Here is a 25442-nt window from a genome sequence, read left to right as displayed (position 1 = left end):
AGGAGCGAGACTTGGCTTCGAACAACCAGTGCGGTGGTTGAAATTATTGCACACGTCTTATCAAACCTACAAAGGCTAATATCTTCGCTCACAATAGAGTAATTTGAATGAAATGTTCAAATTATTCATTTCACATTAACTATTTTCGAACTATTATACCAAGAATAGCTAGCACTTTATCTAAATCTTACATAGTGTATTTTTAACTTACCATGGCCTACACGTGTTGTTTATAAAATAATATCAACATTGTCACCTGTGCAAAGAAAGTCTACAGAAACAAGAGTATTGAATGAACTGGGGCCGTCGCGTGAAAGAATCTTAAATAGTTTGTTACATTTCGACGAAAAGAGGGGAGAACCGTAGGTGTTCGGGCAAAATTGACATCAAAGCACACTGCATAGGGTACTCCCGCTTTCAATGACTCGGTTGGTGAAGAAAATTATATATTTTGTTTTGTTGCTGCCAGGTAGAAATATGACTGAACTCTTTAACGTTATGCTACCATATTTCAATGGCTGGCTACATTTCTAAATAATTTCTCTCAAAGGTTGGATTTGCTTCCTGGTGACGAATTTCACACTCAATGCAAAACGTATTAATTTATGAAAAAAAACAACCCAAAACCAAAACAAGTATCGCCGCATAAGTGTCAATAATAATGTTGAAAAGAAGAAGGAGAAGATTGTCGTCGTATTATGATAATAATGACGATATTCATATATCGCATTCATCATCCAAATATATCCTCAAGAATGCATACAAATTGCTCTTAATTCCCCGAGAATGCATATAAATTGCTCTCAATTCAAATAAGCATATATTTATTGTGATATCCCCGCCTACTGTTGACTCAAGAATTAAGGGGGGGGGGGCTAAGTGGGGAAGAAGCTGGCTCCCTAGCCTGGAGGTCGGGTGTTCGATCTCTGCATTGGCCGAGAAAATTCATCAAGATTTTCCGACGTAGCTCCCGCTTGTCAGTGATGCAGGACGGAGGGTCCTGACAAGTCCAGCTGTCTAGTCGTTCGGATGGTACGAAAAACCGATCTTTTGACAGCTGGAGTTCGATATAAGAGTAGGCCGTAGTGCCGCTGTCCGGGCAAAATTTCCCTCATAGCACACTGTATGGCGTATGCCCGTCTTCATTAGCCCAGTTTAGAGCAGAACAGTAGGACGTTAAACCCTATTTCATTTCATTTTCTCAAGAATTAGATGTAAGCTGTCTAAACACTTGTTCATTTTAAAACTGAAACTGTCGATTTTAAACGTTTATGTAATTAAAATATTTGCAGAATAACGGGTTTCTTCAAATAACAAAAGTTGTCAAAGAATCTTTGATGTTAATTTGAGAACAGAAGAAGAGTAGTCAGAGTCCAGAGAAGCCACTACCCGGGCAAAATTCTCGCATTGCAGGCGCGTAACCATAGACATTACAATCATTACATGCGTGTCTCAAATTGACTGAAGTAGGCCTGTTGTGTAGACGGGATATTAAACCCCATTCGATTCAGAGTGTGTAGCCCGGAGGTCATTAGAATAGTGCAATATCGGACATGATAATAGCGCGTTGTGATAACCCAGAGTATGTAACCCCAATATCGGACTTGATAATAGCGAGTTGCAATAGCCTAGAGGATGTAATCGCCATCTTAATACAGGAACGCACTTCAAATAATCCATTCGATAAATACGGTATAATAAGTTAGTAAACTGTTACAGTTCCTCCTGCCCTCTATTGATGTTCTTACAAGGTAGAATTCGCCACAAGCCAAAACAATCTGATATAATATACCTCACTTTTACAGCCATCAAAGTCTTTAGTTACAACAGACAAGGTTTGTAGTGGAACTTTGAAAACATGAGATAAATATAAAAGATCTAGTTTACAGACAGATAGGTTGCCAGGTAACCAAATATACCATCATAGAAAATACGCAAAGCCGCTGGTCATTATTCTGTCGCAGACTACTGAATTTTGTACGCCTTAATCCAAACTAAAATGTACCATGATTGATTATTTCACATTTAATTAAAGATACATTATGTAAGATTTAGATAAAGAGCTAGACATTCTTGCTATAATAGCTCAAAAATAGATAATGCAAAATGAATAATTTGAACATTTCATTCAAATTACTCTATTGCGAGAGACGATATTAGCCTACAATTAGCTACAAAGGTTTGACAAGACGTGTGCAATAATTTCAACCACCGTACTGGTTATTCGAAGCTACATTTTAGCTTAAATCATAATATGGCTGAACTGTTCTAATCTATTTAATATCGGAGAAATCCGATGCCATCGAGAGTTTATTATGGCCTGGATAAGTTAATTAATGTCTAAATAATAATTTTAGAAAACATTTCAAGCCAAAAGAAAGACCTACAATAGGCAGATTTAGCTCTTGCATAATGTATGTTTAAGCATAGGCGTACGGGCTCGGTGACAGTTAGGGGGGCAGAACCCGAAATGCCCGAAAAAATTTCGGGTGTACAGACAGCGGCCCTGATATTCCTTGAGAGGCGAAGAAGCAGAGCTTCCCTTGTATTGTACCCCCGCTCCCCCCCCCCCCCAAAAAAAGAAAATTTTTGAATATTTGATGTCTGCAAACATAGTTTCCTGCTATTTCAGCCCGCGAACAAAGCAACTTCAAAGTGGTCTAATATAGCCTAATTAAGATGGCTGACTCGAATTCCAAACAAAAGATCAATCGTTTACAGTCCACGGAGACGGGACCGTTTGGAGAAAATTTTGAAAATTTTTAAAATTTAACAGCCGCATACGCGTTTTCCTGCTATTCCAGTCTGTGAATACAGCAACTTCAATTTGGTCCAATATATCCTACCTGGCTGACCCGAATTCCAAACAACCAATCAATCGTCGCGGGGTATGGGGGGCCTCAACCCCGGGGCCGCACCCTCCCCGAGAAAATTTTGAAAATCTAACCTCCTCAAATGCGTTTTTGATATTCTAGCCCGTGTAAGCAACTCCAAAAGTAACTAATGGTTTTGTAACCGAAATCCCAATCTGAATTCCAACCATCCAATCAGACCGTTGCAGCTGCATTCACAAATAATAATCGATGCTCGAAAAATGTCGGACAAAGTAGAGTGGCTCCAGACAAATTGTTTTAATCCATAGTCAACTCAGTACAAATTTGTGTATTCAATTAAAAGAAAAGTAAAATTAGTGTTTTATTACGGCTCAATGACAGTTAGGGAAGAAAAAATAGAAATGCCCGAAAAAATTTCAGGTTTACAGACAGCGGCGCCGGTTTTCTTCGAGGGGTGAAGAAGCAGAACTGACCTTGTATGGACCCCCGAAGAAAATTTTAGAATATTTGACGGCCGCAAACGCGTTTTACTGCTATTCCAGCCAGTAAAATTAGTGTTTTATTAGGTTTCGGGCACTTTATTTTGCCAAGTAGATGAAATAAAAAAAATTTTTTCACTTTACCCTTCTGCCCGAAAAGTCAGCTTGCCCGAAAGTTAGGGGGCAGCTGCCCCCCCCCCCCTGGCTCGTACGCCTATGTAAGACAATTAAATCCCAATAAATGCCACTTCATAAAGAACAAAATATCCACGGTAGATATACCCGGCTCCTTTTATAAACATTATTTTTATTCAGTAGCTATCTGAAATTGAATTGGGGAAAGGCTTACCTATTTGTAACCCTTCTCTAAAATCTCCCGTCTCGTTCGTTCGTTCGTTAAGTCTGCGATATCACCTTAGGTTGAATTGGGCGTAAAACTTTAGGAACGAACGAAAGAGGTGGGAGATTTCGATGCAATCGGTTTTAAAGGCGGCCCATAAACTGATTTTATCCAACACTTATGGTACGTGTTGACTGGTTTTATTATATGACCTGAAGAAGATGTTGAATGTTGAGAAATCTTCAATTCATCATACCTGTATTATTACTGAAAGGAATTGAACCATTTAATGTCGGGTATTCCAGTTTGTTAACGCGTCTCGTGTTCTAATGATTGAAACATGGTTAAACGGACAATAAACCCCATCTAAATACGATACAGGAAGTGTTCATCTTCTATTGTAACACGCTTAGGGGTGGGTCTTGCGTTTTGATTGGTCAATTAGACACTGTCGATTGGACAACAACACCCCTCTGTTTTAGTAATTTCTTTTAAAATGCTAAAATAGCATGTTACAATGTCGATAAACACTTCCTGTTTCGTATTTGGAGGGGCGTTATTGTGCAATAGACATATCCTGAGATTTTACATTTTACATGTCTATTGCACAATAACGCCCCTCTAAATGCGAAACAGGAAGTGTTTATCTCCTAAATAAACAATCCCCCAAAAAGAAGATCAACGACTTTAATATAAGCACGTACATGTGCACGCATTTAACGAGGGTTTAATATAAGCACGTACATGTGCGTGGATTTAAAGAGGGTTTAATATAAGCACGTACATGTGCGTGGATTTAAAGAGGGTTTATTATTTTCACTAATAAATAAACATATTTAGACTAATTATTGTTTTTAAAACACCTTTCCACTTATCGAGATAACCCAATAATCTAGAGCGATAATAATGTTGGGTTCCATCATGAAAACGTAATAAAGGAACTTCTTAGTGATAATTTTCATTTTCGTTTTCTCTGCCTTTTCGGTCATACAGATTGGAGGTGATAATCAGTTATTGAAATTAACATTGCTCAGATATGTTAGTATTGTTAGTATAATGTCTGTATGTCTATATGTCTATGAGAATTGTTAGAATATATGATTTTAATCTCCCGTAAAACATATGTGCGAATAGAAAGAGAATAAAATTATTATTCTTACTAATGAAAGGAAAACATATTTACTTATCAATAGTCATTTAACAAAATAAAAACTGTGTTGAAAGTTATTACAGCCAGGGTTATACGTCATTTTAGACAGGATTAAACGTCATACTCTGAGTTAAACGTCACTTTCTAGATTAAACGTCATTATAGCCAGGGTTATATAGGGTATTAAAATCAGTATAGATAGGGATAAATACGTCATAGTCATGATAAAAAGGCTTTTACGCCGTTTTAAAATGCCTCATTATAGAAAGTGTAATACGTCATTATAATCCAGGTTATACGTCATAATAGTCCGAGTTAAATGTCACGATAGAAGGCTTAAACGGCATTTAAATAAGGTCACTGTTGACGAATGAAATAAAACGAAGAACAGCATTAAGAAGATGGATATTTACCTACTAAAGAATAAATCGACTTACTTTTAATCACACATTTCAAAATTTCTCTTCAATAACAAAACTATTTTAACATTTCACTCCAGAATATACAGGGAAACTACATGCAGCACTTGGTCCACAGAATAAATATGGATAGTACGTCCAGCACTTGGTACAGAATATATATGGATAGTACGTCCAGCACTTGGTACAGGATATATATGGATAGTACGTCCAGCACTAGATCCAGAATATATATGGATAGTCCGCCCAGAATGTATAAGCACACTATGTCCTGTTCATGGATTATTCCATCAACGTTAAATCGTTTTGATATTTCTACAGCAGGATATTAATTCCCGATCATGAATTATTCCTTAGTCACTGTTCGTTGAATGTCGGAACCTGGATGTCTGCGACTGTCTCGTCTGCTATCACGAGAAACAACAGGCGGTGAAAACAATTAACGCCCCGAACACAAAACAAAAACTTTTATCAACTTTAGAAAGTTTAACTAATCAATATAATGCTAGAGGAGAAAACCGCTCGAAGTTCTCGCGAGTAACTCACGCTGGTTATTGATACTATCACAGAAAGACAGAGTTAATGGTAGTGATTCATGCACGCGCTGGCAACCAGGGAATTTCTATAAAAATAAAATATCGGTTACAAGCAACCGAAGCTTCACGTCTCTAAATCTCACTTATTGTCGAATGGATTGCGGTTTGTCTAATTTAATGTCATTTTGGGACTAACATATAAATTCACCCGCCACAACTTTTTGTTAAAATAAGATATTGGGAAATGAGGTTTAACGTCCACTCAACACAAACTGGGTCATTTCAGTAATTCGCGTAGAGGTCTTTAGAAGTGGGAGGAAACCAGAAGACCCAGAGAAAACCCACGGGGTTAGACATGCGTGGGCGCGAAACCATTTGACCCAATGACAGACTTATCATCTAAAGGATACCCTTTACACCATTACACCTCCCACCCTCGCCCAGAACCCCCCCCCCACACACACACACACACACCCTAAACTTTGAGATAGGCTGGGAATATTTATGGATATATAATAGCACGATACCTCGTGGTGATTCGAATAACAAAACCCAAGTTAGTTTATCTTACTAATATAATATAATAATTCTCTATTTACATAACCGTATAATATTATAATAGTTGCTGTTAAGATTTACAACTTTTCTCTGTAGAACTACGGAAACGCCTCTACAAACAGGAAAGTCTTTAGCAGAGAATATGAAACATCTGTTCTTGTGATTTCTAGATTCACCATTGATTGATGAGTGGATGTCAGAATTCTTGTTGATTTGTGCTAAATGATCAGATTGGGGTATATTTTGTTGATTGATTATATATTGCCTTAAAGATACATTATGGGAGATTAGATAACGAGTTGGCAGTTCTCATTATAATAGTTTTTTTTAAAAAAACTAGATCATGTAAAGCTAATCTGCTGAAAATTTCAGTCAAATTGATCCACCATGAACCAAGAAATAAGCGATCGAAAGTTCCGCATAGTTTCGGTCATCATTACTAAAGTCGGTACGACAAAAATCATAGTCTCGATTATCCATATTATTGTTAAATCGAGAAGGAAAGTTATGCAGCAAATCGGATCATAATCCAACAATTATCGCAGGTTAGCGTTGACATCGAGAGTTGATTATGGTCTGGATACGTTAATTAATGTCTAATTAATAGTTTATAAAACATTTCAGGCCTAAAGAAAGCCCTACAATAGGCAGATTTAGCTCTTGCATAATGTATGTTTAAATGTTAAGAGTACTATTTTGAATTTGGTTCTGTGTTGAAATGGGAGTCAATGGAAGTTTTTTAAAGATCGGGGGTGATGTGTTCTGGCATTTTTGTACTTATAAAAAATCAGATAGATGCAAATTCAGTCGTTGACCATCGGCAATCCCCGGCTATATAAAACATTACTCACCATCCTGCCTTTTGCAGGGGTACTGCACCACACATAATTTACACAAAAACAAATATGTGGACAAGTCATATTACGCAGAACTCACAAACAAACGCACAAAAATAACGATAGCATCGCCGAAGTAAATACATTCGAGTCGAAAACTTTAAAGTTGTTGCATTTTTCGGACAATATATAATGTTTCACAGTTTTATCCACGTCACCTATTTATCCACGTCACGGATTTATGCACGTCACGGCTTTATCCACGTCACGGATTCATGCACGTCACGGATCTATCCACGTCACGGCTCTATCAACGATATAATGATTATTTAACAGCATTCCAAGCGAAGATAATTTCTAGACTTGGATTCAGACAGATTGAACAGAAGTCCACCAAAAATATCCAAGCGAAGATTATATGTGGCATTGACCTGTGTCGACTATTATATATATATTTGTGGAGTGATATTCCTATTCGAGATTCATCTTTCACTACAAAAACAGTTTGTGAGAGATTAAAAATCCCACAAATGACATTCAAAGACGGCAAGTAACCTTTGTCTTTTAAACTCGTATTCGTTATACATGAAACGTTCCGTTAGACATATTTATTTCATCGAACTGACATTCCCTCATTGTAATTTATTTCCTCAAGATAGTTAAATGTAATGCAGTGGAAACCAAGATATAAAATGTTGTTCGACTGTTCTAAACCATGTTTATTGCATCGTATGCGGAACTCAACGAATAAGGTGCTGGTTTCGTCCTAAGTGTCCATCTTCGAGGTCACGCCATATTTGACAGTGTGATTCCTCGTCTATTACATATATCTATGGTGTATTCCCAATACACAGATACGATCCATAAATTATGGCTGTACATACTATATACTAGACATCGGATAGAGAGAGGGGGGGTTAGTAGAGAGAGGGAGAGAGGGGGAGAGAGAGGGGGTGTAACGTCCACTCGACAAAACCTAGATCATTTCTGGACCAACACATGGTTCAATTTAATTTCGATCACTCGCTTGTGCGTAGGGGTCTTTAGCAGTGGGAGGAAACCGGAGAACCCGGAGAAAACAGTGTAGGACTCGTTATCAGTGGGATCGGGTTGATGGAACTCGCACAATTGAGGTCCCGTCCGTGTTCACTTAGTGCGGGCGTTGACGCTTGGCTGTTGGAATTCGGACAACATGTTCCACACAGTGCACGTATGCCCGTGGCCGTTACTCTGGTAGTAAGTAAGTTAAACCCCACTCCATTTTAATTTGTAATTTGCTAAGTGTAGAGCATGTAACAGCTACTCGTTACACACGACCTATAAGAAAATACTGTATCGTTATTAACACGTAGCCGGTATTACACAACCATTGGATAATACTAATACATTGTAATGATTTTAACTATTCTGGTATAGACAAGCTAACTGAAACAATAATTGTTATTTATGACCAATGAAAGAAAAGCCTCGCACCGTTAATATTGATGTTTGACTCGCCACATGTAATCCAACTATTTCTTCTGATTCCCTCGTGACGACACTTATCTCTATTGTATGAGAATCAGGAATAAATGGCCATATGATTCCTGCGTGTTGGTCTCTAAAGTGAAACATTAGACAGCTGAAGGATGGAAAATGTACTTGTTTTTTTTGGTGGTACTTTATGTTCGCTTCGATTAACGCCTTAAGGCCGTATAATTCGGTGGAGTCACGGTGTTTATGGCACTGTGTCACTTGCAAGGAGTTCCTGGTCTTATCCCAGGTGTTGATTGGTCGAGATAGTTGCTCTTGATTGTCCAGCGTTGTTTTCCATCTTTGTCAGTGGTGCAGGGAGAGAGAGGGGAGGGGGGTAACGTGCACTCGACACAAACTAGGTCATTTCGGGACTAATACATGGTTCAATTTTATTTCTATAATTCGCTTGCGCGTAGGGATCTTTAGCAGTGGGAGGAAACCCACAAGGTTGGACAGTGGTGCAGGGCCTGACAAACAAAATGGCTTCTTGTACTTTGGATGAGAGGTCCGCTCGTACGTATTCCCTGACATTTGTAATTCGATGGGGTGAATGCTGAGGTCTGAGGCACCACTGTTTTCCCCAACATTTCATCGAAGCGAACTTCATGTATCGCATTTGATAAGGATAAGTGGGAAATTAAACCTAATTTCGTTAGAATTCGGTAACCGCAGCGTTTAATGTTCTAACGAGTTATATTTCAATAAAAGTAATTAAATATATTTCTATCAGAAAGTGACTGAATACTGCCTACATAATACGTGTACTAAGTAATTTATTAATTACACTTTTTGTATATGGAAGTATTCAGATTTATACGCCTATATAAGATAAGAAGGGGATCACGTGACGTGTGTTAACAAAACTGGTGTATATTTCTATGACAATCAATTTACCTTTACATACCTTGGCAATCAATTTACCTTTATATACCTTGACAACAATCATACCCCAACAAAGAGGCTTTTAATTGAACAGGTTAATTAATTACGTGTTTATGTATTATCTGGTCAGTTATTGATTAAGAAATCGATGTCGAGAACAGGAAGAAAGCGGACACAATTACAACACAAACTACAGATAGGGCAATACAGTCCAAGTAGATACACGAAACGAATATATTGAAATCAAATATGTGTGTCTATTCATATAATTCTTAAACAATTATATATTCATTATCAGGGGTCTTTTGCGTACACGCAGTCGTGTATACACGGGACCTTGGAGATTCTACCATTGACACCACTGACAAGAGAGAGGGGGGGGGCAGACAACCCTTCTAGTAATAAATGAATGAAAGTCCAGTACACAACACCCACCGATGGTGAGTCTACGAGGTAGAGAATAATTTCCGTATTTAGGCCTACATTAAATTATAGATACATTAGTTAAGGGTTTAATAAAGACTTGGTCATTCTTGCTATAATAATTAAAAAAATAAATGATAAAAAAAGAAAATATTGAAAATTTCATTCAAATTACTTCATTTTCAGCCAAGTTATCATTGTTTGTAGTTTTGACAAGATGTGTGCACAGTGATAACCAGGGCACTGGTATAATCGGGACTCAGCCTAGCTTTCCCATTTTTAAATTAAATTTTTAAATGGCGAACCGTTTTAATCTAGTTAAAATCTCGAGTATCCGATACCACCGAGCGTCGATTATGGTCTTGTTTTGTTAATAAATGTGTAATTAATAGTTTATATAAGACTTTAGGGCTAAAGAAAGACCTGCAATAGGCAGATTTAGCTCTTGCATAATGTGTATTTAATTATTTTTACCCTAACCCGAACAGCGATAATAAAACCACACAACTTAACTAGTTAACAATTCATGTTGTTTATTGCCCTACAAGTGGTAATTAATTCATTAGAAATTCGAAAAGTGATAATGAACCACTCCAGGGACTAAATTACCTTATGTGTTTGTTTTTATTAACGATTTTTTGAAGCCCTTTATACTAGTTTCACAAGGCTAACTCGCACTGTTTATTCTTCCCAGCAGATAATTTTGTACTATTATATAACGAATTAAACATATCCAGCAAATATTATCGGTTAAATTAATCAAGCGGTGTTTTGCAATGACTTTGACACGTCATTCATAGTTAAAATGCATTACACTTGCATCAACCATATACTGAAAATAATACTCTCATGTTTGGGTTTGAAATACAAATGTCTGTCTAGCAACCGTTTGACAGTTTTTGCCCAGTTAATGTCGGTGTAATTCACAAAAGATATTCCAGACAGAGCTATTTTAGTAACCCTACCCCCACAACTCTTATCGCAAGACACGCACCCTCACTGTATCCCAGGAAACATCGTCTGCGGTATCACCCGCGGCGGAAGCTGACGTTAAACACTACGTACGAACGAACACGAGACTAGAAAAATAAATGAAATGAAATGAAATGAAATGGGGTTTAACGTCCTACTGTTCTGCTCCTAAAATCGGGTAATGAAGCCGGGCTTACGCCATACAGTGTGCTATGCGGGAAATTGTGCCCGGGCAGCGGCGCTACGGCCTACTCTTATATCGAATTCCAACTGCCAAGGGATCTTTTACGTGCACGTCAATGTGTACACGGGACCTAGGTTTTTCGTACCATCCGAACGACTAGACAGCTGTCCTTGTCAGGACTAGGAAAATAAACTCATAGATTTGGTAAATAACTAAATACTTTACCACTTATATTTTAACTAGGTTGTTTTTACGTGAAATCTACTTAACTTGAAATTTAAAGAAAGTTGTTAATTAGATCTCTATTTTTGTACAAATGTGGCCTGAAGTGAAGATAAACAGGATAATTGACAGAGACGTTCTCAACACGGTGCCAAAAATAAAAATAAAAATATCTTTGAAATCTTACATATTCTCATTTTACTATAGAGTGCTAGTTTAAAACCCACCTGTTTATCATACATTAATACCAGAAAACTAGACGTAAATCATTCTCGCAAATAAAACTAAAATGAACTAATGTGTACCATCCTACTTTTCTGCATCAACCGGGATTTTGAAGATGGGCATACGCCATAGAGTGTGGTTTGCCTCGACACCAGCGCTACGGCCTGCCATTCTCTTAATTCCAAATTTGAAAGGGCAATATGAGAGGGAAGTACCGGTCTGGACTTAATGTGAAGAACGACAATACGCGACACTACCGGTCTGGACATAATCTGAAGAACGGCCATACGCGACACTACCGGTCTGGACTTAATGTGAAGAACGGCAATACGCGAAACTACCGGTTTGGACCTAATCTAAAGAACGGCAATACGCGAGGAAAGTACCGGTCTGGACCTAATCTAAAGAACGGCAATACGCGAGGAAAGACCGGTCTGGACTTAATCTGAATAACGGCAATACGCTGATTAATATAAATATATAAACTATAAACATACTTATAGAAAACAGCTACTGATTTATTTAGTCGACGTTTAGTGCCTTTTATCTTGTTTTTGTATATCATAACCCCATCGTGTCACAGGCCTTTGATCTTGTTATTGCCATGAATGGTTCCAACCTTGTTGTTGTAATTTTGTCTATATATTTTGCTTCAAATTTTGTTATATTGTATTAGCTTGAAAACGTTGAGAGAATACTCTTTGAAACATCGCCTAAATAAATCAGTAGCTGTTTTTCTATAAGTATGTTTATAGTTTATTTATCTAACCAGTTACTAAATGTCACTTAAAGAATAAAGAAGAAGAAGAAGAAGAAGAAGAAAAAACTTTATTGCATAAAACAACCTTACATGGTTATGTGCATATACAAATAAAATAATAGAAATGTACATGAAACTAACAAAGGATACATACATAGGGTGACCCACCATAAATAAATATCTCCAAATATCTCGACAATTACGCCACAATATTTATATATATGCCAAGCCTCAAATCAGTTTCACACAATTATAGTCACTAAATAAACGATCATGTTGTACTTAATAAGCTATGACCATTAATCATCTATAAATAATAGACTGAAAACTGGTTCCAAGTTGCGTCCATAACATCCAGACACTTTTGAGTAAAAGATAGGTTACGTGCCCTTGTTTTGAAATTAGTCTCGCTTAACCAGTCTATCGACCATTCTACGTCTGATTGACAGGTCGGGATAATCAAGACTACTTTTTTACGAAACATAACAGAAAGCTAGAACAAGAAATTGAATTTAGAAATAAGCACTTTAGACAATGCAACAATTGTTTTAAGAAACTTGTAAAAGTAAAATGAAACCACTGCTAGTATCATGTTCCTGCTAAAGAAAGTGATTCAGAGATAGTATTTGTACTAAACCAAAAGATGCCGCTCTTAACGGTACAGTTAATGATAAAGCAATTTAAAAAAATAAAACAAACGTAATTACTAAAGCTGCTGTAATAACCAAGAAGCTAAATTTTACTGCTATTCAAAATCGTCAACAATAGATTTTTTACGGCTGTAATAGTTGATATATCTGTAGAGAATTGCACGTGCCATGGCTATTTATCGACTCAAAGCGAGTGCGGGGTAGTCAGAAATCAGTTCGAGACACGCAACTGAAGCGTGCACATTTAGCCGTGTCGAGACCAACTTTCTGTAAATTGCACGGGTCACCCTAACATTGACATAATTATACAAAGATACACAGCTTTACAAAGACATAAACGAATTGTATATAAAAGCTCCTAAACATTTTAAAATTTCTGTATTTTTATTCATCAACATTATTTTGAATTGTTGTAAATCATTCAGTTTATAAAAATTTGGTTCATGAACTAGAATTAATCTGAACAGTTCTTTTCTTTTTTCGTCATGTCTTTTACAATTTGTTATCAAATGAATTTCGTCTTCTACCTCCTGACATATATTACACAAACGATCGTTTAGGTCTAATTTTAAATATCTCCCTGTTTAGATTTTCAATTTATGTGCGCTTATTCTTAGATTTGTTAGTGCTTTTCTGTGTTTTCGATTTCTTATCACATCTAAATAATTTTCATAATTTATATCATTTTTAATTACGTTTTAGTTGTATTTTAATCTTCTGGCGTAAAATATAAATGTATTTTTTTTAATCCCACATAAACCTAGATGTCGGTTAACCCAACAATATTGATATATCTATACTGATCAGTACAATTTTTTTATTTTTTTTTATTTTTATTATCATCATTTATATAACGCATGCTTTCTCAAAATGTGTTCAGATGTGCTGTACAATATACATTACATAAAAAAAAATAAAACATACATTTAAAAATCTATAATAATTGTATAAAATTAAAACAGTAAAAATAAATTTATAAATCAAAAGCTTGTTTAAATAAAAGTGTTTTCAATTGCGATTTAAAACTCGATAAAGAGGTAGAACTTCTGAGAGTACGTGGGAGCTTATTCCACAGTTTAGGGGTCGGCACTGTAAACGATCGTTCACCGTGAGTTTTCAGTCTAGCTGTTTTACAGACAAGTGAATAATGGTCATTTGAGGACCTCAATGTATGAGTAGGGGAATATAAATCTAAAAGAGACGATAAATACAACGGTGCCATATGATTTTAACATTTAAAAGTTAAAAGAATAGAAAATTAACCAAGTTATAAATGGTAATACTATACTGTACGAAACAAATGGAAATGGAATGGGGTTAATCGTCCTACTGTTCTGTTCCTAACCTGGGCTAATGAAGACGGGCGTACGCCATACAGTGTGCTATGCGGGAAATTTTGCCCGGGCAGCGGTGCTACGGCCTACTCTTATATCGAATTCCAACTGCCAAGGGATCTTTTATGTGCACGCCAATGTGTACACGGGACGTCGGTTTTCTGTGCCATCCGAACGACTAGACAGCTGTCCTTGTGTCAGACCCTCCGTCCTACATCACTGAAAAGGGGAAACCACGCAGGAAAAAGAAACAAATGGAGAGAGAGAGAGATGGTCTGTCATTGAGTCAACTGGCGTGGTTTCGATTCCCCGGTTGTACGTGACAAGGAGTAGGGTCGCCTGTCCAACCTCGTGGGTTTTCTCCGGGTCCTCCGGTTTCCTCCCATTGCCAAAGATCTCTACGCGCAAGCGAATTATTGAAATAAAATTAAACCATGTGTTAGTCCCGAAATGACCCAGTTTGTGTTGAGTGGACGTTAAACCCCATTTTTCTCTCTCTCTTCGTTTCACCAAAACGATTAAGTAAACACACTTTACTTGGCAGTTCCGCTGAGATTATTGCCAGCCCACGCTTAGAAACTAGAGCACTTACTGCTAGCTAACCACGGCACCGGGAGACAAACCAACCTTATAGCATAACAGTTATTAACATACTGGTTGCATCATCTACAACTATTCATATCGAGTGGTTCATATCTGTGATTTATGATCAATTCAACTGACGTGAATAGCCCCTTATACATTTCCTTATCTATAAAACTGACTACGTCATAAATATAATAAATGTCTAATATAGTGATCTGTTCAAGTCTTCCAAACTATGGGGGGGGGGGGGGATCTAACGCATCATTTCGATTCCCCGGTTTTCTCCGGGTCGTTAGGTTTTCTCCCACCGCTAAAGACCCCTAAGCGTTAGGGACTTATTGAAATAAAATTGAACCATATGTTAGTCTCGAAATGACCAGGACGTTAACCCTCCCTCTCTCTCTCTCTCTCTCTCTCTCTCTGTGGCTATTGACATGTCCGTTAAGAGAAGGCTTGTCTGATTTATTGAACCAACATGTATCCAAGCATGTAGTATGCATTACAGTCATCAATATATCCCTGGTATTCCGCTCCCCAGAGACGACAACCAGACATCACCATTAATGTTATAATCAGACAAACTCGACCAGAAGATCATCAAGGTTAAAGGTCGACATTAGTTAAAGTTGTTTGGAATAACTGTAGACTTGTCAGGGTCAAGAGGTTATCGGATTAAGTGACAGAAAGGGGCGTGGTTGTAACATTATAAATTATGTGTAGACAGCTGCAGATGACAGACGATATAATTATCATTTCACACGTGCATCGCCTGTGCTTCTATATATATACTAAAATAAATAAATAAAGTCTGTGAACGTCATATTGGGGATTGATCCACTGGTTATAAACTAAATATTGTGGGGGATGAGGGAAGGTTGGGGTGGGGGATTAACATCCATTCGACACAAACTAGGTCATTTCTGGAATAACATATTTTCGCACAGGGATTACCATATGCTAGTGTTAAAATAAACTATGTTTACGTTGAGTTAAATCTCTCAACAAGAAGTCGCACAAACTAGCTACAGAGTTCCATACTCACCATCTATCACCACTCTATCTTATCATCTATACACATGTCATATCATATCTTACATCAACAACAACAATTACTTAAAGATACATTATGGGAGATTAGATAAAGAGTTAATAACTAGTTAATAACTAGATAATGTAAAGGCAATTTGCTGAAAATTTCAGTCAAATTTATCCACTATGAACCAAGATTTTAGCGATTGAATTTTAGGCCTAGCCTCGATCATCATTACTAAAGTCGGTAGGATAAAAAACAAAGTCTGGATTATACATTTAATGATTTAATTATGAATGGAAGTCGAACAGGAAATCGGAACATAATCAAATAAACATCGCAGGCTAGCGATGCCATCGAGAGTTAATTATGGTGTGGATAAGTTAATTAATATGTCTAATTAATAATTTAGATAACGTTTCAGGCCTAAAGAAAGACCTGCAATTATGCTCTTGCATAATGTAAGTTTAAAAATCGACAATTCTAAACATTGGTTATATCAGGCACCCACATACACCCACAGCAGCTAAGTTGTACATATAAGGTGTAACAGAGGTACATGTAAAAATGATAATAAAATAGATTGCCAGGCAACGTTATATACGCCTCCTCCAGTTAATGCATCAAGTCGACTGGTTATTGTCAACTGGCGTGGTTTCGAGTCCCCGGTTGTACCTGTCCATCCTCGTGGGTTGTCCCCGGGTCCTCCGGTTTCCTCCCACTGCTAAAAGACCCCTACGGGCAAGCGAATTATTGAAATAAAATTAAACCATATGTTAGTCCCAAAATGACCTAGTCTGTGTCGAGTGGACGTTAATCCCCATTTCTTTATCTCTCTCGCTCTCTCTCTCTCCCTCTCTCGACTGGTTATCTCGGGAATCACTTCAGCCTCCAGTGGGCCAAACAATTTAATAACTATAACACTGTGACTGATTACTGGAAATCACTAAAAATCGATCAGGCACATGAAAGGAATCACTTAAGACAATAACATTTTCCTCGTTAGCAATAGGGGCCGCCCCACGGACGGACGGACCAATGAACAGACGGAGCGACAGGGTTGACGAGAGTATATGACCAAATTTCTTTGTAGGCGTTTAAAACTTATTTTAGTTTATCAATGAACAATTCATGACATGTATACACTTACATAATTTAAATATTTATCATTAACTCGGATTAAAGTACATTTATTTTCATTTAACTGTTTTATTTATCAGACAAGTGCAGATTTCTTGTTGATAAATACATGTAAATAGTCAGGGTATTTCATGAGATATTTTGTTGCTTTTTGTTAATATATTACGTCAAGTCAAGACGTTATCACCATGTGAGATAAGATATCAACATTCGTCAGCTCATACATTATACTTAACCAAAGACAAGACAAAAAATACAAAAATATGAGATAGTTATACAATTATTTTGGTCGTGAAAGTTCCTCGGGATTTATTGTTTGTCAGTAGTGCAGGCTGGGCCGGGGTCCTGGCAAGGAAAGGGTATTTCCTCGTTCGCATGGTACGATAATCCGAGTCCTACCCCCACCGCCCGTTTACTTGAAATGAAATAAAATGGTGTTAAGTCTCCTACTTTTATACATCAACTGGGCTAATGGAACTCTTGACAGTATGAATTCAATGAAAAGAAGGTGCCTGCACACCTCGTGCCTTTAAACTTTTCTGACAATTGAGAACTTGGTTTAAATTGAAACAAAAGTAAACAATTAATGAGAAGATGAAGAGAATGAAGGTGTAGTATTTCTACTAACTGATCCGTTATTGTCGATATTGTCTACAACTAAATATAGAAACTCGTTAACATTGGTGTTTACTCAAACAATCCAAACAACCACACCCATCATGTTAAATCATTCATGTATCGTAACACATTTGTTTTTTTAAAATAACAAATTCTTTATTTGTTTGTCCTTTTATCATTATTCTAATTAGTTTCACCCCTTCGAAAAAAATGGTCTTAAGGATGTTTGGAGTTCAGCCATTTACACGTGAACTTACCCAATCTTTACACATTCGCCTCATTATATAAAAAAAAACCATGGCAAATATCCCACATAAGGTGGGTGGTGATTTACTAGTGGTACATAGCCCACCAGCACCGTCATTTACTTCAATCAGCTAGTGTCTATTTCCAGACCGAACATGGAGAGCGGAAATTCACCCAATACTGGATAGCTACCACCAAGGTTAGGGCTTATCGATGGGTTAGGGTTAGGGCCAGGTAGTCATACCTGAACACAGATTTATCGATTAATGGATTTTCCTTCTTGAAATGATCCCCGCAACCGTCACGGACTCGTCTTTAACCGGCATAATCAACCCTTACTGGCACCATCTCCTGGTATGACCATCCAAACCGTCATGAGCCCCCCATCCCCCACCCCCAGACACACCTACATCTAACATAAGTCAACAATCAAAGGAAATCGATAAATATATGTTTGAACCTGACGTGTACATTAATACTGTTGTCACAGGGGTATTTCCCTATACTTTTAAGTTTCTTTACAGCCAAAATCAGGTAATACAATACATACAGGAATATTAATATGGGTTGTTCAGGGGAATATAATATTCCAAGATAGATATACAAAATATACAAAACAAGATATAGTCTGGTCGTTAGATCATTCGGCTCACTCTATTCCCAATTTACCAGATAATACACCGCCAAGTTTTAAGTTAATTCTGATCATTACACCAGTTGTTTAATTATAACTTCTATAACTGTAGAAGCTGTATTCACAAATAATAATCGATGCCCGAAAAATGTCGCCCAAAGAAGAGTGGCTCCAGAAACAATACTTTAAGCCATAGACATTTCAGTACAAATTAGCGGTAATCAATTAAAAGAAAAGTAAAAGTAGTGTTTTATTAGATTTGGAACACTTTATTTTGCCAACTAGATGATATCATGATTTTATTTTCGACTTTACCCAAAAAGTCAAATTTTCCGAAACTTAGAGGAACAGCTACCCCCCCCCCCCTACTGCCCTGATCCACGGACTCGTACGTCTATACCTTGTTTAACTTGGTATTGGTGTATATCTCGTACACGTATACGATTTAACTTGATGTATAACTCGCCATTTTCATGGCTATATTTAAACTGTGTGTTAATTGAAATAGATCTATATTTAGAGTGTTGTAATCACGAGGCTAATGAATCGGTCTAAAAACCACAGAGAGTCAATAAGACCATCTAGATAAAAAAAAAAGAAAAAAAAGTCAACTCTTGTTTTTCTATATTATGCTTCTATTTTTCTCACAAATTACCTATATACACTTCACAAAATGTTTATCAAGTAGAAACGGTATTAAATATAGATAACGTATTTAATTAAACCATATCACTCCAGATGTTTTATCAAGTAGAAACGGTATTAAATATGAATATAACGTCTTTAGTTTTATGACTACTATATAACACATTGTAATAAAACACAATCTGGTTACACATCGGGTGATGCATCACGTCATCAACTACATGTAATTAAAATAGTCTAATGTTGTCTCTGTATTAAACATTGATCATGAACACTCTGTTTATGCGGTTGAAAGTCTTTATGATGATGCACCGGGATTACATAAAGTCTCCCGTCAAAAGGCAAAATCTAGTAACTCGCTTTTTTTTTATTTTGAGAAAACAAAGGAAAACGTAATGAATGAATATTAAACGCCACCTCATCCATTGATTTGACTATTGAGTTACTAGGTTTTGCTGTGGTATACTAGGCAAACGAAGTTGCTAGGTTGTGTCATGGGTGTAACTGCTTACAAAATCAAAAGATTGGAATATCTAGTACAACAACAGGAGACACATACCCTAGTAACTACAAATGTTGGTCCTAACTCATTTTTGATAAAAAAAAGTGAGTTACGAGGTTTTGCCTTTTGACGAGAGAAGTCTTTATGAACTAACAATAAATGATAACTAGATATTGTTGAAGAAGTAAAGGTATACCGGTTGGGATGGAATGGGATGGGGTTTGGATGGGATGGAATGGGGGGATCTTTGACCTTACAATGGTTGTTCGGCCGGGTCGTTTTCGAAATCTCGAGCGGTTTTTTTCGTGCATGACTAGGCTTGGTTTTTTGTCCTATCTGAACGACTAGACATGCATCACCCCTAGACCACACAATTTCACTCGTCATGCAAGAAGGTTGAATTTTGTCCTTAAAACAGGTGAATAGGCTCGAATGTGTTAGACTTCTCAATTCACGTGATCATGTCATCGTGACCATGATATGACCGATTTTAACCTGGAATATCCAGTCAATAAAATGTCAATTAAAGAAACCCTCGGTTTCCTCTCAAGGTATCGGTGTGATTTATTATACATCGTAAAACGTTCAGCTGACAGCAATAAACATTAATACAACTGAGCAGTGGTAACCACCATCTTATTATAAACCACCATTCTATATAAGTGGTGTACTATCCACCATCTTATTATAAACCACCATCTTATTATAAACCACCATTTTATATACTGGTGTACTATCCACCATCTTATTATAAACCACCATTCTATATACTGTTGTACTAACCATCATCTTATTATAAACCAACATTTTATATACTGGTGTACTAACCAACATTTTATTATAAACCACCATTCTATATACTGGTGTACTAACCACCATCTTATTATAAACAACCATTCTATATACTGGCGTACTATCCACCATCTTATTATAAACCACCACCATCTTATTATAAACCACCATCTTATTATAAACCACCATTTTATATAGTGGTGTACTGACCACCATCTTATTATAAACCACCATTTTATATAGTGCTGTTGTTCTTAACGTCCGCGTCCAAGTTGTCTTATTTTAATTTTTATTATCTTAACGCATGCACAGGGGTCTTTCCAATGAGGGGGGGGGGGCGGACCACCAAGAGTAAACCCATGAGGTTGAGAAGGCGCTCCTATCACCAAGCCACATGCGCTCACATCTGGGATCGAAACCACAACCGCAATCCAAAGGTGACCGGTCAGCAAGAGGTGGAAGCTCGACACTCTAGACCACTAGGACACACCCTTAACTTATTATAGGACCGGCGCTCACACCAGGGATCGAACCAACGACCGTCCAGGTAGTTGTACCTGGGGGTGTTTAACGCACGCTTCCACAAAACAGTTATATGTCAGTTCCTAGAAGAACCGTGTGAAGTCTACTGAGATGGGGTTTAGCGTCCACTCAACATACACTAGGTCACTTTAGGACTAACATATGGTTCAACTTTATTTCAATAATTCGCTTGCGCATCGGGGTTTTTTTTATCAGTGGGAGCAAACTGGAGGACCCCGCGAAACCCACAGCTGGACAGGCGATCCTATTCTTCGTACAAGCGTGGACTCGAAACCACACCACTTGACTCAATGACCGACCTTCTGGCCTAAAACAATCATTACATATGTGGTAAAACATAGACATTTTGACCTAAAGCGATCATTACATATGTGGAAGAACATTTTCAGCAAATAATGAAATGTAATACTGAAGCACAGAAAATTGCTTTGGTTGATGCGTAACATCTATGCGCATGTTCCGGATGTGACGTAAATACTCGATGAAGACTATAGGAAAGCCTAGTCATAACGTCGCTTGGTAATAAGCAGTTATTATCGCCTAATAATGACTAGAGAAGCCTAATTGAAACGTCACTTAGTAATAAACAATTCCATGGAGTTATGTCCAGTGTATTCCAGTCCAATTCCTAAATGCCTTTGAAACAATTGATGGAATACAGAGATGTGACAGATATATATAGACGATTTCAGCTTCACTATCCTCCCTCTCGAGACGAAATAAAGTGAAACTGAGAGGATATTGGTTTAAAACCGACTATTCACATCAACGACCGACTGTAACGAGTTCTGATAAAATGAGAAAACATTCAAAGATAAAACATTCCGTACATCACATATTTTTGATGAATTTCATGCTGCCATTAAAATGATAGTCTATACAGATATATACGAACTAAAGTCACGCTATTTAAAACATATTAGTAACTAATAGTAATTGGCGAAGGACCGCACCACACCGGAACAAAAACCTATCAGATAACCCCACTGACAGGACACAAGCTACACAGACATTGTAAGCAATAAACAAGAGATAGGCTGCCAGGCAATAAAACATACGCCAACAGCAGCTAAATCGTCCGTGTGGTCGACAAGGGTTGTCGCATTACTTCCACAGAAATTGTTGAAATTCGACAGGATAGATGTAATTAACGGAAATTGCTGCAATTCTATAGGATTTTTCGTTTTACTAATTTAAATGAGGCATATAAATTTCATACAGATCGGTTGATAACTTTTGTCGTTAGAGCGTTCACAAGGTGCAACAAAGTAAAACAAGGGGCATAACTCCAGAAGAAATTAACGGAAGTTATTGAAATGGAATAGGCTTCTTCATCTCACTACTGCAAACAACATATATCAATTTTAAAACAATCAGATGATAAATGTATTCTGTTGAGTGTTCACGAGAAATTGTAGACGACATAAAAAAAAGTGTATTAAAGTTACATTATGTAAGATTTAAATAAAGAACTAGCCATTCTTGCTATAATAGTTCCAAAATAGATAATGTAAAATTAATAATTTGAAAATTTCATTCAAATTACTCCATTGCGAGCGACGATATTAGCCTTTGAAGGTTTGACAAGACGTGTGCAAGAATGTCAACCACCGTACTGGTTGTTCGAAGCTAAGTCTCACACCTCCATTTTTAGCTCAAATCAAAATATGACTGAACTTTTCTAATCTATTTAATATCAGAGAAATCCGAAGCCATCTAGAGTTGATTATAGTCTGGATAAGTTAATTAATGTCTAATTAATAATTTAGAAAACATTTCAGGCCTAATGAAAGACCTGCAATTGGCAGATTTAGCTCTTGTATAATGTATTGTCTGTGTAACATGGATAATTAGGAGTGACTGGTTATTTTCTTAAAGATACATTATGGGAGATTAGATAAAGAGCTGACAGTTCTCACTATAATAGTTAAAAACTAGATAATGTAAAGGGAGTTTGCTGAAAATTCAGTCAAACTTATCCACCTCTGAGAAAACAAAGTCACAATCACAATAAGGGAATCAATGCTCACAGATTACAAATAAGAATTCGACATGTGTTCTATTCATTTCCCATCCAATTTCATAAATTGCTGAATCAACTAAGAATAGATTGCAGAAGCCGAAGCTACGACCCTAAAACTGCTGTTAATACTCATTCTATTGAAGAAGACGACCTATTGGATGAATGAGCTAGGAACTGCGAAATGTTTACCAAGGGAATCACAATGTGCAGCAGTCCACCATGATAAAACCTTTTTCAATAGCCATTCATGTGTTAGATGCGATATGTATATAAATATAATATTGAATCATTAAATATCGTCTCGTTTATAATGTCTGAGTAGAGTCAGAAATATCACGTGATGTTGACACTATTGTTGTAATTTGTATAAATGAAATGAAATGGGGGTTTAGCGTCACTCCTGCATCACTGACAAGGGGGAACCACGCCGAAAAATCTGGACGAACTTTCTCGGCCAATGCTGGGATCGAACACCCGACCTCCAGGCTAGCGAGCCAGCGTCTTAACCACTTAGAACAATTTTGAACGAGCACTCATTTCTTTTGGTTATGGTCCAATGGAGCAGGTGCTATGTGTTGTAATTTCAATTCCATTTTATGCTGTTGTGTCGACAGTTGTCAACAACTTCGCTAACATCTCAACACTGGCTTTATTTTTAGTGATAAACGTTTAACACGATCATCACCCTATAAAACGAACCCACGTATAAAAAAAACCACCTAATACAAACGACAATTTGACGTTTAACCCAAATTGCACCATTTTAACCAAGGAATAATAACATTCTATAAACACAGAAAATTAAAATCAAACATTTCTGTTAATTGCCGAGGGCGTTTATTATTATTAGATTTTATCTTCTTAAATGGCAAATGTTGCACAATATATCAATATATATATATATGACATGCTGGTGTATTTATATATCATTTAATCTATATATTGATGGGAACTTTCGCACATGTTTATCCCGTTCAATATATAAATTAATTATTGACAACTGTTTTTATTGTTCCTCAATTCCTTTGATGCTTCAGTAGAGCGATGTTGGACTTAATTGTCAAGGCTTCACGCGCAACCATAATCAACAAAATAACAAAGATATTAGATAATACAATAACGAGCTATCATTTATTCAATATAACACTTTTAGTTTGATACAATATGACAGTTTTGGATTTTTTTATTTGATTTATTTTGCTATACGTTCAACGCTGTTATTTCCTGTATCAAACAAGACTTAGGCTGCAGGGGTGTCACACTGAGTGTTGCGGACGATTATATTATATATTAGTCTAAAATAATAATTATACTTAGAGATTTGTGATGAGAGGAATGTTATTTTCAATTGATTGTTTTTTGTTCAGTCTTTGCTTTTGTGAAAGATGTAAATAAGATTAGATCCGAATAACCAAAACAGGACACTAATTTTTGGATGCGGTTGCCAATCAGGGCGAGATCTATTCTGAAAATAGCTGGTATTCTGTGTGTAGAATAAAATTAACAAAATTAGTGACGTCATCATCAATATAATTACTTGCATAGACAGGTTTTATATAAAAAAAACTAACTTTCAATGGGTTGAACAATTTCCAACCGTTACATGTCGACCATAATTAGTGATATGCACCTACTACACATTCCTACAATCTCCGTCTTTGTCCCACCATATTGTATACAAAAGCATAAAAAATACCGTACAAAGTTAAGTGTATAAATGAAAAAAATATAGATTGCCCGGCAACGAAATACACGCCCATAGCAGTTAAATCGTCCGACAGTCGACAAGGGTTGTCGTACGTTTATTCTTTTGTGGGTAATGGGTAGCTTTTACAAGATAAGTTCATGCAGATAAGATCATAATTTTCGTCATTTGAGGGTGCACAAGGTTTTACAAACCGAAAGTAGTGCCTTATCTCTGGACGTGATTTAAAGAAACAAAAAATATATACATGAAACAATCACAGTTATATAGGTACACAGAAGCATCGGTCAGTTTGTTTTTACTGACAATAAGTTTATACAGAGTCTGGCCAAATATTGGTGAATACCAGAATACTATACAAAGAGAAAGTCTGGCCAATTATTGTAGTTATTGTGTAACTGTGGATATAACGATGTGCTGGGTGATGGACGTATAACAGCTAATCATTTCTAGCACGGATAATACGTAAATTAAGTTGTTACCATAATTAACACAATAACTAGCCGCTAACCTCAGCTAATCAACTGATCAACGAATCAACTTTTGGCATTATACATCATCAAATTTCATCCAATGAACACCACTGTCTTATATAATTAGGCGTCACTGCGGAGGAGGTGAGGTACGTTCAACTTCGTCCAGTTATAATAATGTCATTTA

At 36.8% G+C, this 25442-nt stretch overlaps 1 protein-coding gene across 4 annotated transcripts in view; it reads right to left on the bottom strand.

Moving 5' to 3' along the window:
* The window catches only part of LOC126818814 (growth hormone secretagogue receptor type 1), a 134099-nt gene that overhangs the window by 25994 nt on the left and 82663 nt on the right, over positions 1-25442 (bottom strand). The window contains exon 1 of one of the 4 annotated variants that reach the window (XM_050546409.2): positions 5241-5758. The exons of the other annotated variants lie outside the window; for them this stretch is intronic. The gene's annotated coding sequence lies outside the window, so the exon portion shown is untranslated. Of the gene's footprint in view, positions 1-5240; positions 5759-25442 lie in introns of those variants that run through there. 4 annotated transcript variants of the gene reach the window in all.

The sequence above is a fragment of the Patella vulgata genome, chromosome 4 (genome assembly GCF_932274485.2).
Source record: "Patella vulgata chromosome 4, xgPatVulg1.2, whole genome shotgun sequence".
Lineage (NCBI taxonomy): Eukaryota > Metazoa > Mollusca > Gastropoda > Patellidae > Patella > Patella vulgata.
This window is presented reverse-complemented; position numbering and strand designations above follow the sequence as displayed.